This window comes from Varroa destructor, unplaced genomic scaffold, assembly GCF_002443255.2.
Source record: "Varroa destructor unplaced genomic scaffold, Vdes_3.0 BEIS01000005.1, whole genome shotgun sequence".
Taxonomy (NCBI): domain Eukaryota; kingdom Metazoa; phylum Arthropoda; class Arachnida; order Mesostigmata; family Varroidae; genus Varroa; species Varroa destructor.
In genome coordinates this window covers 16,923,127-16,940,162 of record NW_019211458.1, presented here as the reverse complement: position 1 = coordinate 16,940,162, position 17,036 = coordinate 16,923,127, and the positions used below count along the sequence as shown (strand labels likewise).

At 42.3% G+C, this 17,036-nt stretch overlaps 1 protein-coding gene across 36 annotated transcripts in view; it reads right to left on the bottom strand.

The window, feature by feature from the left end:
* Positions 1–17,036, bottom strand: part of LOC111251066 (uncharacterized) — a 126,314-nt gene that overhangs the window by 92,155 nt on the left and 17,123 nt on the right. For 2 of the 36 annotated variants that reach the window (XR_015329521.1, XR_015329524.1), the window contains exons 2-3: positions 9,514–9,582; positions 7,536–9,121 (exon numbers count right to left, since the gene is read on the bottom strand). The exons of 23 other annotated variants lie outside the window; for them this stretch is intronic. The gene's annotated coding sequence lies outside the window, so the exon portion shown is untranslated. Of the gene's footprint in view, positions 1–873; positions 1,332–1,672; positions 2,994–7,535; positions 9,122–9,513; positions 11,368–17,036 lie in introns of those variants that run through there. 11 more of the 36 variants (XR_015329509.1, XR_015329511.1, XR_015329512.1 and 8 more) reach the window with 11 other exon arrangements.

Sequence of the window (17,036 nt, the reverse complement as noted above, 5' to 3'; positions counted from 1 at the left end):
CAAAAGTTGTTAACACTCAAACAAGCTTCCTTTAGCCAAGTTTCAGACAAAATTGCCGCTTACAACAAAATCGTTAAAAGTCAAGAAAATCTTTTACAAACAAATATTACAAACAGAATCTTACATGTAATATATTTGCTAAAACTCAAGTTCTCGTTGGTCAAGTCTCAGTATAGGGTTTCCTCACACAGAAAAGTTGTTAAAACTTAAACAAGTATTCTCTAGCTAAGTTTTAGGAAGATACAATAATCTAACCACTTGAATCATGCGCGAATAGTCGTTACGCCTCTTGCCGCTGTATCGATACGATATAATGTTTTGTTTGTATCGCCGCCATATTCCATAAAACATAAACAATATCAACAGCGAACGTGTTGCATACTCCCGAGTATTCACACCTGCTTGCAGGCTGCTTCTGCTACCTCCGTCTGAAAGACAGCAGATCAGATCAGATCAGATCACCGCGTTCTCGTTGCCAACGCCGCTACTACTATTACAGCATGGCATATTACCACGGTGTAAAACGATGGCCGAATTTGATGCCCCTTAGGAGCATCGACAACACAGCCGTCATTGGTTGGCTTGCGTCGTCAGTATATTCAATGCGCTGAAATCGACGTTTCGTATCAGCCCTGCACATAGGGCTCGCGGCATATTGAGTCAGCTGTCTATAAAAGACCACATGGTCCCTCAGTCACGCCCCGTTAAATTTTTGTTCTCACTTTTTTAAATTCCCTGTTCTTGATCTCGATTCGTTACCCGACAGAAAGAAAAAGGCGCATGTCCGAAAGAAAAGACTAACGTTCACGTATGCCCAACAAAAAAAAAATTGTAGAAAAGTTAAATCAGTAAATAAATACCGATATGAATTACCTGAACGCTAAAGTCGTCCGGACCGGATCCGCATACATAGCTGCATCGGCACGTTAGGTGACACAATAGGGTTGGCTAGTAACTGGTGGTGCTCTAATGGTCACAGCTTTTTACGCAACGTCTATACGTTCTATTCTATTTGTTTCGATTTGGCCGTATCGAAAGCAGTCGGCAGACATATGGAGAATACAACGGCGTCGTTGTGACGCCCGCTGGTCGCTTCCTATCTTTTTCTCTTATAGAAGAAGGTTTAGATTGCGAACGAAGTTTCAGCATAGAGCCAACACCGTACGTAGAGAGAGAGAGAGAGAGAGAGAGAGATTATCGAAGTAACCTTTCGACCACAAAGGATTAGGCAATGCATGATTAAAGTCATCAATAGCAACGCCAGCTGCTCATTCGGCATTTGTATCCGTGTCGCCGTTCCGGCCATATTTGATCGGTTATGATGACCAGACACACTGGTCGTTTTGTGCACATATATATAATGCTGATTGCATCTGCATTAATTGAAACGCGACTATGAAATACAAGAGAGTATTCGTGAAGATGCGGGATCCACTAAGGGCTCTGCGATACGACTAATAGTGGAACGGCTCACGACAGCTAAACTTTCTGTTAGGACAATTTAGCAGCAGCTGCCTGTGACCGTATGAGATTACGTCGTTGTTGTAAATTGCCTAGGGATACATGAATTATCGATGATGCATTTATTTCTTAACAATTGAACGTCCCTTATCTGTACCATCCTAGCTAAGACGAAAACGAAACGTACAGGGAACATCGACGGGATGCAATAAGTAAGTTGTGGTCACATTTATTTAGAGAGATAGGTATAACAAAGTAAAGTATTTTTGAGCTTCTCAGAAGCATGGCTGCTAATTAAATAACCTTACATTTGAAAAAAATAAAATTTCAACAAACTTTTACTGACGTTTTTCTGAAATCATCATCTAGCTATCCACATTTACTCGTACAGGTGTAATATCACAAATGTACAGTTGTAAAAAGAACTTTAACAAGATTTTTCTCCAGAAGTTATTTATTACTTTATTTAATATATTTTGCCTTTCCGCTTGACATCGTTTCCTATGCTACCTTCTAGCCCACGTCGTAAATTAAGCTTAGCACTTTTTTAGAGACATTTTACAGAACAGGTTGCTGAAAGTTCTTTAGCAACTCGAACTTGCCCCAGAGCTCTTCCTGCCCCCCTTACATTCGATGCCTACCCCTCAGATAAGCCCAGATATAATAAGCACCTTTTTTTTTTCCAGAAAAGCAGTGTCCGTTTCGACCAATATCAAAATCAAATTTCTAGAACGACTCAAAAGTACCGAAGCTCCTCCAGACCGTAGCGGTCGCCTCGTTATAATCCATAGAGCAACTACGACTGCCAGCTACGTTCACTAGACCACGCAAAATGCCACTGTCCCCTGTCTCTTCTGTCGGAAAAGTACTAAGTCATATGGCATAAACACGGTATCTCGGAGAACGTCCATTCTCAACCACTGGCTGTGTGTCTGTGTGTATTTCTCGTCATCCGGCCTGTCTGTCTAAATGGAATTCTCTCGGGCCGCGCGTCGTCGCACCTGCCATCGCCACTCGTTAAGCTGAAGAAGCTGTGAATCTTGTCAATAGACACAGGGGTAGGCGTGGGGCAAACTATCTTGCCAACCTTTATGCTGCTGGCATTAAGCCGGTGAACTCTAAACATCATATTGGTATGTAGTTATAGTGAAGCGAAAGCTAGGCAGAGTGCCGGCAAACCGACGAAACAAGCAAACAGGTACCGCCGGCAGATAGGTCTGATTAGGGCTTCGTTTAAAATCTCATAACGTCGAAAGCGTCAAGTGAACTTGAACTTTACTCTCTAGAATAGTTTAACGGCAACGGTGACAGCGTTACGACAGCAATCTGTGTAAAACAGTCGACGGCAGAGTGGCGGGGCTATAGAACAATTATAGTAACAGAAGTCCCGTCAGCGGCGGTGGTTACTGGCTGCAGAGCTAGCAGTATAAAGCCATCCGTTCGGTCACCCAAGTTCTTCCATATTACTTGACAGATTATCAACTTCGATTGAACGTTTGTTGTAACATTGGGTGGCGCTTAGTTAGAATTTTCTAAGAAAGGAAAGGGTTGAAAATTATTTCATGTTAAACCTTTGTATTTTGCGTGCCCTAGTAATATTCATCTATTTTAAAAAGACCAAGATCTTATAAATATATAAAAAATAAAAGATTTTATAAACGTTGTATAAAGGATGTGATTTACTTTGATCGTATTACCTAGCATCTTGTACTACATTGGACATAATTTCATACTAACCTAGCAGTGGTCTACTTTGAACTTTTGTGTTTAATTTAGGTTTGGGGCAAGCAGGATGCACTTGAATATTTCCATAATGGAGGGTATTTTTCTAGCTACAGATAAGAAAAGGTTGTGCTTATATTGTACAATATTATGCTCTTGACAACAAACTTCGTGGTAGGGATAGCTGAGTCCTGCCTGCTATTGGCCATCCTTGTTTTTCTAAATAATTAGATGTAGAAATTGATGCAACTATATTACGGTTCAGACACTGATTTTTTTCTACGCTGTAACAACGACCGCTCTCTACGAACGTTAGTATCCGTCCCCTAGCGACAACTACATTTTAAAAAAAAACTGCTTCTTCAATTGACGCTAACTTGTGCGACATTAGGAGTATTCACTTAGCAAGCACATGGTCAGATTAGCCACAAAATCAGCCTCGACTCTTGGTGAAGCTGCTAAGACTTACGCGGCTGTACTTGACCAATCTGTAAGCAACAGTGAAGCTAAAAGAAGATGCCCTATTATGTTTTTAAGTTAATTACACTGTGCCTTCTAAGATTATCTTAAGTCGTATCTTTAACGACGATTGTATCACGGACAGGGTTTATAAATCTCTGGACTAGGACCCGCAAACCCATTCGAGTTCTCTTCTCCGTACGTTTTTCTGTACGTGAGTCAGTTCGCGTAATATTGGTACATGTTTTGGGTCTAAGCATCTAAATTATATATCCTACTTTTGAGTTCTCCATGAGGCAAAGTTTTGTGTTAACTTAACATGATGACTCAAGTCGCAACAAGTGCTTTCAAAAAGTGTGCTATCATATGAAAACAAACGATCAATCATGGACAGCTTTTCTGTCTATAATCTTTTTCCGTTATATCATTTTGATAACACTCGTGTGGGAAATTAATCCATTCAAAACGCACTAACTAAATACGTCTGGCGCTTAGCGGTAAATAGAGGATACAGTCTAGGTTCTGTAAACATTTAAGAGCTTCTGATTCACTAGCATATAACAACCGTTTACCTATTCGTCGCCTAAGAACTCTGTAACCGGCTCTGCTTCTATACGCTATTAACGGCAGTGGATGTTTTCGCCGTGCCGAGATGGAATGCTTTCACGTGGCTGTAGAATGCCGCAGGGCGTAAGGGACAAAATGCCTACGTGAATTGTTCACGATTCTTGATCGTACAGAAACTTCATAGGCGTGCGCAGAAAGTTACGTACGTACACCACCGTGGCAGCTGTCACATGCGAGATACACCTGTCTCTGGTTAGCGTGGTCTGTTTACACACAAGAAATCATACTTCACGGCATAATCGCTGACGAATAGGCCTACGGTTGAGTACGTACTAGCGAAATGACAATAGGTCCTCTCGCAAATCACTTCCACCGATGCACGCTCCTTAAAAGACAGACATACGAGGAATAAGAGCGACCGAATCTTCTCTCCAGATCCTGCGCGGGACACTGGTTCAGGACAAGCAAATCAATCGACTTGCCGATAGGCCGTAGGCACAAAACGCGCCACATGTGACGAAAGAAGAAGCTATGTAAGATAACAACACTGAACCTAAGCCTGCATGCTGGCTTGACATTATTGTTACCCGTGCGAGCAGCTAACTGATCCGATTCCCTCCTGAACTTGCCCTTTGTTCTGTTAGAGGCCACTGGAAATGTATCCGACGTACGGATAATATTCTGCTCATTGCAATAATTATATGATTAAGAGTCAAATATATCTACCGATGTTAAGCTTTTTTTTCCTTATTCAGACTGTACACTTGAAACTCGCCACTGTCACCGGGCTACTGAATCCCTCATGGGACATAATTGAAATCTGCAAGTGGCCAACTAACAATCTGGCAACTACAAAAAGTTAAGTTAGTTGTACATGCAAACTAGACTATCAAGTGATAACTATTTGCATATACGACTGACTTCAATCCTGTTCGGATTGTACACCTTGTGATTGTGTTAGGTCCAACTGAATGCACACCCACCGTCTTACACCTATTTCCTGCGATACATATTTGCGTGGTTCTGAAAATGAGTTCATTCGTGTTTTTTTTTTCAAGGTCGCCAACCTCCTGTTGCTCGGACACACGAATCAGGTGTCAATCGTCGTCAGTGGGACACGTATCCGTTATCTTAGCCTTGAGTAATGTTAGAGCAAGGACAGTGTACTCGGCGTCCACATAATCGTAACTACAAACGTTTCTCCTTTTAGCAGCAATTGTGTCACAGTGATACAACTATATCGCCCGAGTAGGTAATATCGGACTTACCTACCTAGGCTGTAATTGTCCGCGAGTGCAGGCGGCTAGTAAAAGCGCCGTGAAAGATTTCAGCACAAGGAAAAGAAACCCGCGAAATCGATCGGAAGATCCGATCGATTATTACTATAGACCATGAATTATGCTCTAATATATGAGCAATGCCAATGCCATCTTTGGCGCGACACAGTTCTCTAATTGATCGAACCTTCTGAAAAGAAGAGACTTCGCTTAGAAACCGTTAACGTTGTTGAAGAACACTTTCAACTTAAATACCTCGTGTAAAATTTTAAACTTTACTTTTCTTTCGTGGACAATAATATGAAGCTCACAGCTTTATTAGACGCCATCGTTACGAGAGATATATTTTGTTCAGGCAAGAACTCCCATAATGAATGACGATATCTTTGTTAAGTGAAACAATGAAGCACGGAAACCCTGATACAATGTATGCATGGCGGCGTTGTGCCGGCTGTATTTCCTAATAAACAATATAGCAGTCTGAATTTGATACATATTAAGTAACAATGTATAGGTTTTATCTAGCACTAATAGGTCTCGCTCTGCTTAGTTGAAGAGCTTGGTCGATATGAATGTTCTCGCAGTTTGATTCTATCGCAAAATTCGTGGTAGTGTGGCATTATTTCCCATTTTTAAGCCGGAAACGGGAGCGTTACAATTGCCTACATATTACAGAGTCTTTGATACCCACGCACTGGGCTGCCGATGCGTAGAAAAAGTAATAATATCCTGCCTAAAACAAGCGAAGCACGACGGGATGCCTATTATCCTGTGGCCAGCGTCAGAGCCTCCGTGCACAAGGAAATAAGTGTTAACGATAACAACAAACTCCTCGGTGTGGTGAATGTTTATCAACCGGGGCGAATATATAAATATTAAAATGGTCCTTTAAATTTGGACAACTATTATTACTATAATTAACACTCAGTAACCAGGAAATGATTACAAATTTCACTGAGAAACAATAGTTTTGAAATGATTGAAAAATATCGGTCGGATTGCAACACATTTAACGTTCGCATTGGGTAAAGTTTGAAACACAAGCCAATTATTGGACTTCCAGCGATTCCCGCACCGTCCTGGTCACAACGCAACGATAACTACAAAATCGATAGCTTTTGTCTAATGAAAAAAAAAAAAAAAAAAAAAGGTACGTTTATTTAGAAATAAATATTTTCTCACACGATAAGTGCTATGACCGCATCTAAACCTAAATAAACACTTGAGTCAATGTATTACAAATCATTCAAATAGGACCTGACCGAAAAGTCGATGCTTGGCGTGCGTCCTCTGCATTACACTATCATATCTGCGATACGATTATTAATAGGGACACGAGAGCAGGACAAGATAATCAATCACTGCATAAGACAAAACGACCTTCTGCTAGTCCGTGTAAAACGGCCACCTACACAAACAATTGTGCCTGTTAAGATCACGATAGGTCTCGCAATCGTTCCACCCGTAAGGCCGCAGACACTAACACACGTTCCAAAGTAGGCAATAGAGCAATTCTATCGGTAATACATAAAGAGCTACTGCAAAAACGCAGCCGCTCGTACTAAGTTACCTGCATTATTAGCAATTAGTAGTTAGCCAGTTGCGTACTTGACAGTTCTATGCGGTGTTCTAGCGAAGGTCGTTCGGTCGTGCAGTGAATGCAGCCGATAGGTGAATCGAAAATAGACTAAGTAAACTCGTTCCTATTCGAAATTATTCATCGTGATCCAGGACAACTTTCGATGCGACAACTGGGTTAGCTATTACAAAAAGGACTTTTTCTAGGCATTTCGAATCGACTATTGCCTCTGTACGTGTCCTAGCGAGTACCTAGAATAAATTTCCATTCAATAGAAATATTCAACTCGTTATGGTTTATCTACGATTACGTATAGGCCAGCTACTATCAATTTTACTCGATATCGAGATGACACGATGTTGCACCCAACTAGCAGAATACTTTATCCGCATAGCGGGTCTGCCATCATCTAGACGACTAAGCCTTGATGGCATACCTAATAAGGCCTAATACCAATTATAAGAGTGTAATAGCTTTTTCCATCGTTGAAAGATGTCGTCCGTATTTATTTATCGGCGTCTTCCAGCTTACACGTTCATTACGCGGGTTTATCAGCACATTGAAGCTGAAAAGCTTTTTACTCGACCTCCGGCGTGTCCATGCGGACGGCATTGCTATCAGTAATAACTATTGATACAGTCAAGTTGAATACATGGATAGTTGTTGGTTAGCACTAAACCCGGTACAATACGTGCGTCCAATTTTTCTGCTAGAAATGGCTTCGTTGTTGTCACAGTTCTACAGTTAGATCCTATCTAAATACGCTAATATAAGGGGGATTCGTGTGCGCCCAGCAGAGTCTAGCTGGGACATTTTTGATCAACGAATTGTGTTAGAAGCGCTTACCGGTCACGTTTATCTCATCATCGTTCGTCATCTCTATGATTACGTAATCTAATACCGTTGTCAACTTTCAACTTATGATAATAATATAACGCAACGAATCCACGAATTGCTATAAAATTAAAACGTTTTTGTCTTCCGACAAATACAGCCACTCACTTTTCCATATAGGTACTATAGTATATCGATATTCACTATTTGCCTGCACTGTAGTTTGTACCACCGTAGCCGAACAGTCTTTATCTACGACGACGATTAAAACATACTAAAAATTTAGTATGGGACAGCGTTGGGTTTCTTTCTGGAATCGCCTAGTTATGCGTTGACTTCTTCCACCCTCAATAAGCGCTTCTCACGTAAGCAGATCAAGTTGTAAAGCAGGCCGATGCTTTACGATTCAGTGACGCAATCAGAATCCCTCTTCAATTCCATGGGCTATCCTCCTTTGCTTTGTTTTTCGAAATCTCCGCCAAACCAACCATTTTACGTTAGACAGGATCGTTGTTGTTTTCCTTCGCAGAGCTTAGCGTTAACGAGATGGAGACGTATCATGATCCCCGAATCGGAGCGATGATTTCATGTGAACAACCAACCCTTGTAATAGTAAATGCAGGAGGTTTTTTTGGGGGTATATACGTACAAAGGTCCAGGTGACGCTACTTTTTTTTCGTCATAGTCTTTACAGCTCTGTAATTTGTTCATGCCTTTTATAGAGGTGTTCGACTCATGTATGTTTTGGTCGTACGGTTACTAGTTTGTATGCAGTGTGTTGCTGCTCGGCTGAATCATACGTGGCGCGTAATACGCCTTTGGTGGGCTTGGGTCAACGATACCTATTTGTTTTATTGAACGATGCCAGGTTACAAAATAATATGTTTCCTCAGTCGCACGATAGATCGCGAACCATTTTCGTAGGTGCGGTAATCGATACTAGAAATTTCATAAAATAATACAGGGGTCCATAAGAGCACACATTAAGTTTTAAGTTACGTTTCTATCTTAGAACTCGCAAATTCAATTGGGTACGATTTGGTCAAGTTCGTCTAAAAAACGTTAAGAAAAAAACCGTTGCCACCAGTTACAGAACTACAAAAACAATAGACCTTAAGAAAATTGTTTAGAGTCGTCGTAGAAGAATAAATAGCTATAATTGGATCCTAATAGTGCATAGACGGCTGGAGTAGCTTTTCAGTTTAGTTCGTATCAACGCGATCTGCAATGCAAAAACACTAGCTTAGATGGCTCAAGTTAGCTCGCAGCACTAAATAAATAGGCCATATGCATTTAGGATCAGGATTTATGTTCTACCTGGTTGTCAATATACATATATTGAAGCCATTAGTCCACCCTTGAAGGATACAAACAAGATTCTTGAACACTCTATCGATAACCTCAGGAAGTTAGGTTTTTCTTGAAAAAATATTCAACGTTGTTCACACTGGTCTTGACCATGCGTGCATTACTTTTGTATTTTCTCGGCATCAGAGCTTACCGATCGAGCAAGTTTACAGCGTGTCCCTACTGAAGTTAGCGTTTCACACTCTATTATTTTTTTTACCATTTGTTCGTAGACCCATATAAAACTACCATCGGACTGGATAGTACCTGTTGAGCACACATTTGTTGCAGTTTCGAGTTTGACGTCCTTGGAGAAACGGCACGCTCTACTTTTTGCTGATCCGACTCAATTCCGGTAAAGAAATCAAAACGCAGAACAGGCATGGAAACATAATAGACTAAAACGATATAGTAGTCGTTGGTTAGAAACACTTCCCTTATTCGCTACGCAAATATACCAGCAGTCATATGATCGATTTCGGTAGGATGTTTTCTACCGCCTCTGATATTTACAGCCTGATCAACTAATATAGAGATAACTTGTGACATACCTCAGTAAATCAGAAACGTTCTACTTACATCGTCGTTAATTAATAAAGGGCTAGTACGCTCTACGAGCAAAGTATGCTTGAAAAGGCCCGAGATGATCCGATTTGCAGCACAACTACATGCAACCTTTTAGTTGTCAGTATATGTAGGCAAAAACAACAGGCAAAGGTATGTTTAAACTCAATCTGCCATCTGGAAGCAAACGTTGATAATAGTTGCTTTTCTACCCAGTGGAAGCCCCTTTAGATGGTTGTCCAAAAATAGAGAATACGGCTAACAGAATAAAAAAAGGTTACATTGAGAGGCAGCGGTCGGCGTCAATCGTGTCGAACAGAGGCGGCCTATTCCGTCCGCCTACCTAACTAGATTGCATATACTAGAATGGAGTCCTTTCCATAGTTATTGAGAACAGTTTGACCCGAACCAGTGTTCATCACTGCGAAAATTAGCTCGAATCAGCCAGTACGGATACCGATAAGTACCTCTTACTACAGTTAATTTCAACTATTGTTAATATCTCCGTGACATCCAGTGTGGTAGAAGGCTTAAATGATTACCAATAAGTACCAATTATAAAGGAACGTTAAAGTTCCCATCAGTTGGGCGGAAAAAAAACTGCGGTGCGATAATAAACGATTACACAGTAAATTTCGCTCGTTCAATAGGTCGGGCTACAAATAACATATCAGAATGGGCATCCTATCAAGCTAATTTGGCCTATCCAGCTATATAAGTATCGAGCTAATGGGTGCATATTCAACATATAGGTATTCAGTACAACCTTACTCTTATCTCAGATCATATCTTCCTGTACCGTACATACTATGCCCAAACATCAGTGGTCCTATAAAGCCTATTCAGGTGTTTCACTTATACAGGTCGTCATTTGCTTCACTAATGTAATCGAACCTGTCGCGTCTCCCAGACGAGCGGTAACAGCGCGCACCTTTGTAACTTCGATAGTATAATCTAGTGCATACACAGATGCGACACCGAAAACTACTCGTATAACCCACGCACAAGGATAAGCACTACACGAGTCATATCATTCAACTCCTGTTAATATACATATTTAATTAATAATAAATAATGTTAGTTACATAATGTTACCGTCTCCAACGAGACAAGATCAACATGTGGGTCATTAGGTCAGTTACACGAGACAACTATAGTCATATAACACTCACCGCATGTTTTATGCGTTACAATTATTGTTGCTACTTGTAGTGCTTCATTAATACGAAGAAGTACCCGCTCTCCAAGGGGCTTTTTTATTTCTTATGAAACAAAAGAGGCTAAGGCGGGTATTGAATTATCTTGTCACTGAGATTTTCGTTCTTTATGATTTTGTTCACCGTTGAAATCCTCTGTTCGATTGGTGTTCGCAGCCCTTTTGCTGTTTCCATTTACAGGGACACAGCGCCAACTGCGACTACGATTACGATAGCGGACAAGCTGATTCTTCTAGTTACGTCGAAACGTCCGTTCGTTGGTGGTAACGTAAGATGGGTGGCGTAGTCAGCAAAACAGCCCCGTTAGTGAAAAAACTTCCTTGCAATCATGTACATGTCCCTGAAAGATCGAGAGCATACCGACGACATGCGATCTGCTTGTATTGGTTGTCATCGAGGCTGTCCTTAGCGAGTTTGTGACAAAGAGAAAAGACTAAGTAACACGGCGTATGAGAATCCAACGTTCGCAATTCTAAACACGACTCAGTACTAAGTAGTATTTCGAATTTATTTCAGTGTTGCCACTGCACATCCACCTGCTGTTCGAGACGTGTCTTAAGTACTCAACTACTCCAGCATTCTGTACAATATGCGTTGCATCATTTTAATCAATTATAGAACAATAGTCAAGCTGTAACACACTATTACTAATTATTTTCAATCCCGTTTTCAAACGTAACTATTCAGAAATGATTCAGTAAATATGCAGTATTTACTCTCTGGTGAAATATGTTGCCTTTCGTCTGAGCTAGGTATTTTATCATGCCACATCCGAATTTGTTAGACGTCAGTGAGTAAGCCAGTGAGTGAATAAGTCTGCGTTGGCAGAACCACTAGCAGATCGCGAGTACCCCAGACAAGCACAATGTCAGGGAGCCAATTATATAGCTTAGCGAGTTAGTATAAAGTACAGCCATGGTTGGCTTTAAATAGAATAGTGCAGCCTACGGTTTATGGGGTGCGCCGTCTGTCGACAAGCTCATTGCTTTTGCTTTTTGCTGTTTTCGTATGTTGGGCACCTATCTAGTGCCCGCCATAATTGTGTATCTATACAAACGCACATACTATTTTGAGGGTGATTCTGGTGGCAGGTATATCTGTACGTGTGCAGCATTCTTCCCTTTTACTCTCGGCGACTAACTAGCGTCTCCGCACATGATTATATTGTACTGCACTTAGAAGGCCTGCGAATAGGGCACTGAGACGTAGCACGTCTTGATGCGTGGCCATGTCTCCTCTCTTAGACGAATTGCAGCCGGGTTACGTCTACCTCACGCGACGTTTAGCGGAACGATATGGTTTCAGGATTCAGTAACGATTAGATAATGGACTTCACCACCGGGGCCAGAAGCAGAAAAGGATCGAAACAAGTGCCTAGATCGGTCAAACACTCACCCTTCTATCTAGTTCTGTATAGTCTATTCTCGTTGCACCTCTGCGTCTCTGACTCTTTTTTAGTTTGTCTACGGTTTTACTTAAATAGAAATAACAAAAGTACACTTCCACATGCTTACTAAGACATTCACCCACATCGCTACCTTAGAGGCAACTCCGCGTATTTACCGGCATGCATACGCACCTGCCGCACTGCTACCGGCAGCCATCTGCCCATCAGCTATGTCCCCCTTTGACCGCGCCTACGTATGTTGAGCCTGCCTTTATGGCACTAATTGAGCGGACGTCGAAGAAAATAACGAACCTATGCGTTTGTGGCAAATGAGGGTATGAGTATGCGCAGAGAAATGTGTGAGGTCGAAGGTAAAATATTAAAAGCCCCTTCGTGTCACCTAGCGCGTCCGATGCACCAAACAGCGCGACCTTCAAGTGAATGAGGTACCGTAATCTACGATTTCTTTAGCGTCCCAATTGTGGGCAGAGGATAGCCTCGGTGTGAGCGATTAAACAAAGGAGGCGTCATGTCTTGATTCAATGGGACAGCCAGTTGTTGGTGTTGTAGCCATAGAAACAGCCACGAAAACACAAGGAAGTTGTGCCCGTATCGCTCATGTTTTGCGCAGGATTGAAAAAGTGGCCGATTTGGGCTGAGGACCTGGGGTAAACTACTTATAGAGAACTTGCTGTACCTGAGACTGCGATGGGACTAGTTTCCAGTCAAAATAGATTGACACTGATGTACCATACCCCTTGCAGCAAAAATGTTGCGTTCGACGCCACGGACCAACGATTGAGCGAAGTAAATCCTTGACAGTCATTGAAATCTAGGTCCGGATATATCATCTGTAATTGTCTAATGCGTATTCTTGGGGACTCTACTGCTGTTTGAAGTTGCGCTTCAGTGGTTCAGATGTGGAATATGAAACGCGTAGAAATTGCATGAAGAGCTAGTCTGATCTTTTCTTATCAGTGTCTTTAGACGTTATTACACAGTTATTAAATTTACCTCCCGTTTGATCCCAACGGGGTTCAGCGGTTTTGTATCGTTCTAACGAATCTTCCAGCCCATTTTCATGTCGTCCTTTGGTTATACGACCATCGTCGTGGTAATTATTAGTGCTTTGCCCTAAACGCAACAAGTTATAAAAATTATAACGCGGCCTCGGCGCCCTCTATTAAGGTCGAAGAACAACTCCGCCTGTTCGTTCTGCTCCCCGCCTCTGTGCGATGGCCGTTTACGTAGCGGCTAGGTAGGCCTCTAACCAGACGCTATTAAAATGGGAGTTCCGTATCTCTCTAGCTCGACTGATGTTATACGCGTCGAGACAAGGCCGTCGGTTAATAAAATAACGCATGCAAGAAACAATTCACACAGATGCGAAACAAATTTGCGATCGACGCAGACGTATACGTATGGATATGTAGAAGGCCTGGTAAACATATAAGTCCTGTTATTGCTCTATGTACAATCTATGGTACATGCACACAAATGCACAGCATAGCGCCAAAAATCGAATATTTTCATTCAAGTATGCACAAACCTGATGAAAAAGCCTTCAGAATTCCTACTGAGTGGCGCCGCAGCTCTATTGGCGGTTACTAATTCAGTCGAATGATATTTACTCTATGGTGTCGTTTATTGCATTATCGTCAAAGTGATATTGCCAACGGACTGTGATATACACATTAAAATGTTTTCATTTTTTAATACAAATCTAGATTCTGTGCCGCACACAATGACCCCCTACAAGCCAGTTCGGCCGACGTAACAGTGTACAAAACAACGCGGTTACATTCAATGGAGCTACTCGAGTAGTTTGCGAGAGTGCTTGTATACCTTGAAAAATACAATAGACCCGTCTCTAGCGTGCTATGGTCAACCATAGTTTTTCCCACTTTTGGGCCGATTGCCATTTGTCAACAGGTGTTAGATAAGTGTCGATAAACCTCTCTCCGCTCCTCTTTGGTTTCGCTTTCTCTCGAAATGGGCCATAGCCTGCACAGGTTTCAGCGCGCTTTAGTTTTTATACCTATGTATTGTCGAATCTGGTAGGTGTGAGATTCAAGTCCCTACCTGCACAACTTTTACCCCATCCCACCCAACGTAAGACGCCAAGGTCGTGCCGAATTTCAATTCAGTTTATATTCTTTATTATTTGCATTCAGTTTAATTTAGCAATATCACTGGGAGAATATCGGGATATTTTCGAGACAAACAATTCAGTATTTATACATTATTATTGTTATTACAATTATTTGCAATACGATATAGTAAGGAACATAGATACTGGGTAAGCCGCGGAAGAAGGGTATTTTCTCCACGCGATTTTTGTATAATCAAATCAGCAAGGAACAAGTCGTCTAGGTAAAACGTTGCGCCATTAAAAAGTGTCCTACGCCATTATCGGTTAGATGGGTTAGGTTAGGTCAGACCATTACCCAGGCGTTCGAAAGTTGTACGTGGCTTGTCAAAATGTTTTAACTGAGCTGGGTCTGAACGTGGGCTGTCTTGAGCACTTCCCGAAAAGAATCGGACGCTAAACGTTTGTCTCGGATTACCCTTTCAGTGCAGGCATTTGTGACAGATATGAATAACTGCAGTGCTGTTCGTATGATTATGACATCGCATTACCTTGCATCACAAAGGCAAGCTTAATAGCGTTATTGAGGTCACGTGTCCAGAAAAAGAAGTTCCGGAAACAATTAGCTCCGAATGGGTGGAAAGAAGGGGCCGACCTGTCGGTCGAGTTCGCATTTCACCACCCGCTGCTAAATATTTATGTCCAATTCTAGGTAGTTACATGTACATAGGCGTAGTATACGTCTCATCAAATTTGTTGCGCTGAAAAACAGGTTTTTCTCAAGTTGAATCATTGGTAAACTGCGAGCCTATTTAGATCGAATTTAGTTGGCCTATATCAATCTGAACATCTATATGGTCCTAGTAGTTTTATGCAAAATGCCTATATTATAACAGCAAGAAAAGAGTACCGAATATGTCTGCTAAAAATGTAAAAAAGTACTACGCAGACATGAACGGTCTACCTGAACTCATCGATAGTGTAATCATGTAAAACTGCCTTTGGTTGGAATATTTTTTTTCAGGCTATCGAAATTCGTCGAAGAGCTGAGTTGACTTATTCATCTCGCCTTCTCTAAAGCGATTACACTTTACGACACGTGACGATCGTTTAAACCCATTCACCCTCTCTATTGTACTCATAGAACCCCCGTGGGAAAGAACGAGAGAGCAAGTCTATATATAGGTATCGTTCGTGACTACCAAGACAAGAAAGAGCCAGGTCTACCGGAGTTAGTCGCATCGCCATTGCGCAGATCGCATCGCGCTACGACGAAATGAACGACAGGTAGGTTGGCTCGGGGCAAAGCAGGTCACCGGTAGTAGAAGGAAGTGTCCCTCGTTTTTGCTTGATCAAGCTCACTCAAGTGGCCGCCATCGCCTCCTTCGTCGGAAGCGCTCATCGGGAAACCTGAAGGGACGCCAGGCTTTTTGAAGATGTGAAAAACTGAGACCCGGTCCTGAACCCCAATTCTTACCCTCCTGAGCCTCGAAGCTGCTTTTCGAGAAGAGGCAACAAGAGGTAGATAAGGCGCAAACAATAGAACGACCTCAGGTGCCGGACGTAGCAGAAAAGGCGCAAGCTAAAAGGCCAAATGGGACAACGCAGAGGAGCATCGCCATCTGAGACAGCAGCGAGAAGTGGCAGGACGCAGAAGGTGGAAGAGGCACAAACAGAGGTTGACTGTCTCTGAGTAACACCGCCGACCTCAGGGCGTAAAAGGATCTCGGAGCTAGGACGGGTAAAGGAATTGGGCCGGGGCAGCGGCGACAATTGTCGTACGAAGTGAGCGAGCGAATGGAAACGAGGACAGTTGGAAGGCGAAAGCCGAGCCGAGAAATACTCAGCAAAGACAACAACAGTCGACGTGCCACTGTTTTTGGCGCCGCCGTGGCCACCGCTGCTACTGAAACGATAGCAAACGGACAGCGAATTACCCATGACAGCCTTTTTTTTCGTCTTTCGAATTCCTCCTTTGTCACTGTCAATCACTCTTGCTCGGTCGGTTGTATTGGCCGCCGCCGATGAGCTTATGTGTCGATCTATCGATGTACTGTGTTTCTAAACGTGTCTGTGTGCATGTGCTTATGTGTGTTGTTTAAGTATGTACACGCTTCAGCTCGTGTTTTTTTTTCTCAGTGAATGTCTGTATCGAACATTCTTTTTTCCTAAAGATAGAGACAACTTTTTATAGCAATGGGTAGAAACAGAGGTGGCGCAAAATGCCTGGGATGAATAGAAGACTCCTGATGGCGTACAAGCGGCGAACAAGGCTGATGGCCGAAAGCCCACAGAGCACGAAATCTTGTCTGCTCCTCGAAAGAGTGGGGAGCGCGGCGTGGGAACAGAGAGCAACAAGGCCTGGTGAGTCTCGATGAGGTCGGTAGTGGGCAGAATTTGAGGGAATGGGGTAAGAAGACTTAAACGGGACCCGCAATGAGATGGCAGAGGTGCGAAAGGGCTAGTCTTAGCTAGGGGAACGCTCTACAGTGAGAGGTTCGCCATAGATGGTGCGCGAAAAGTCAATTAAAGC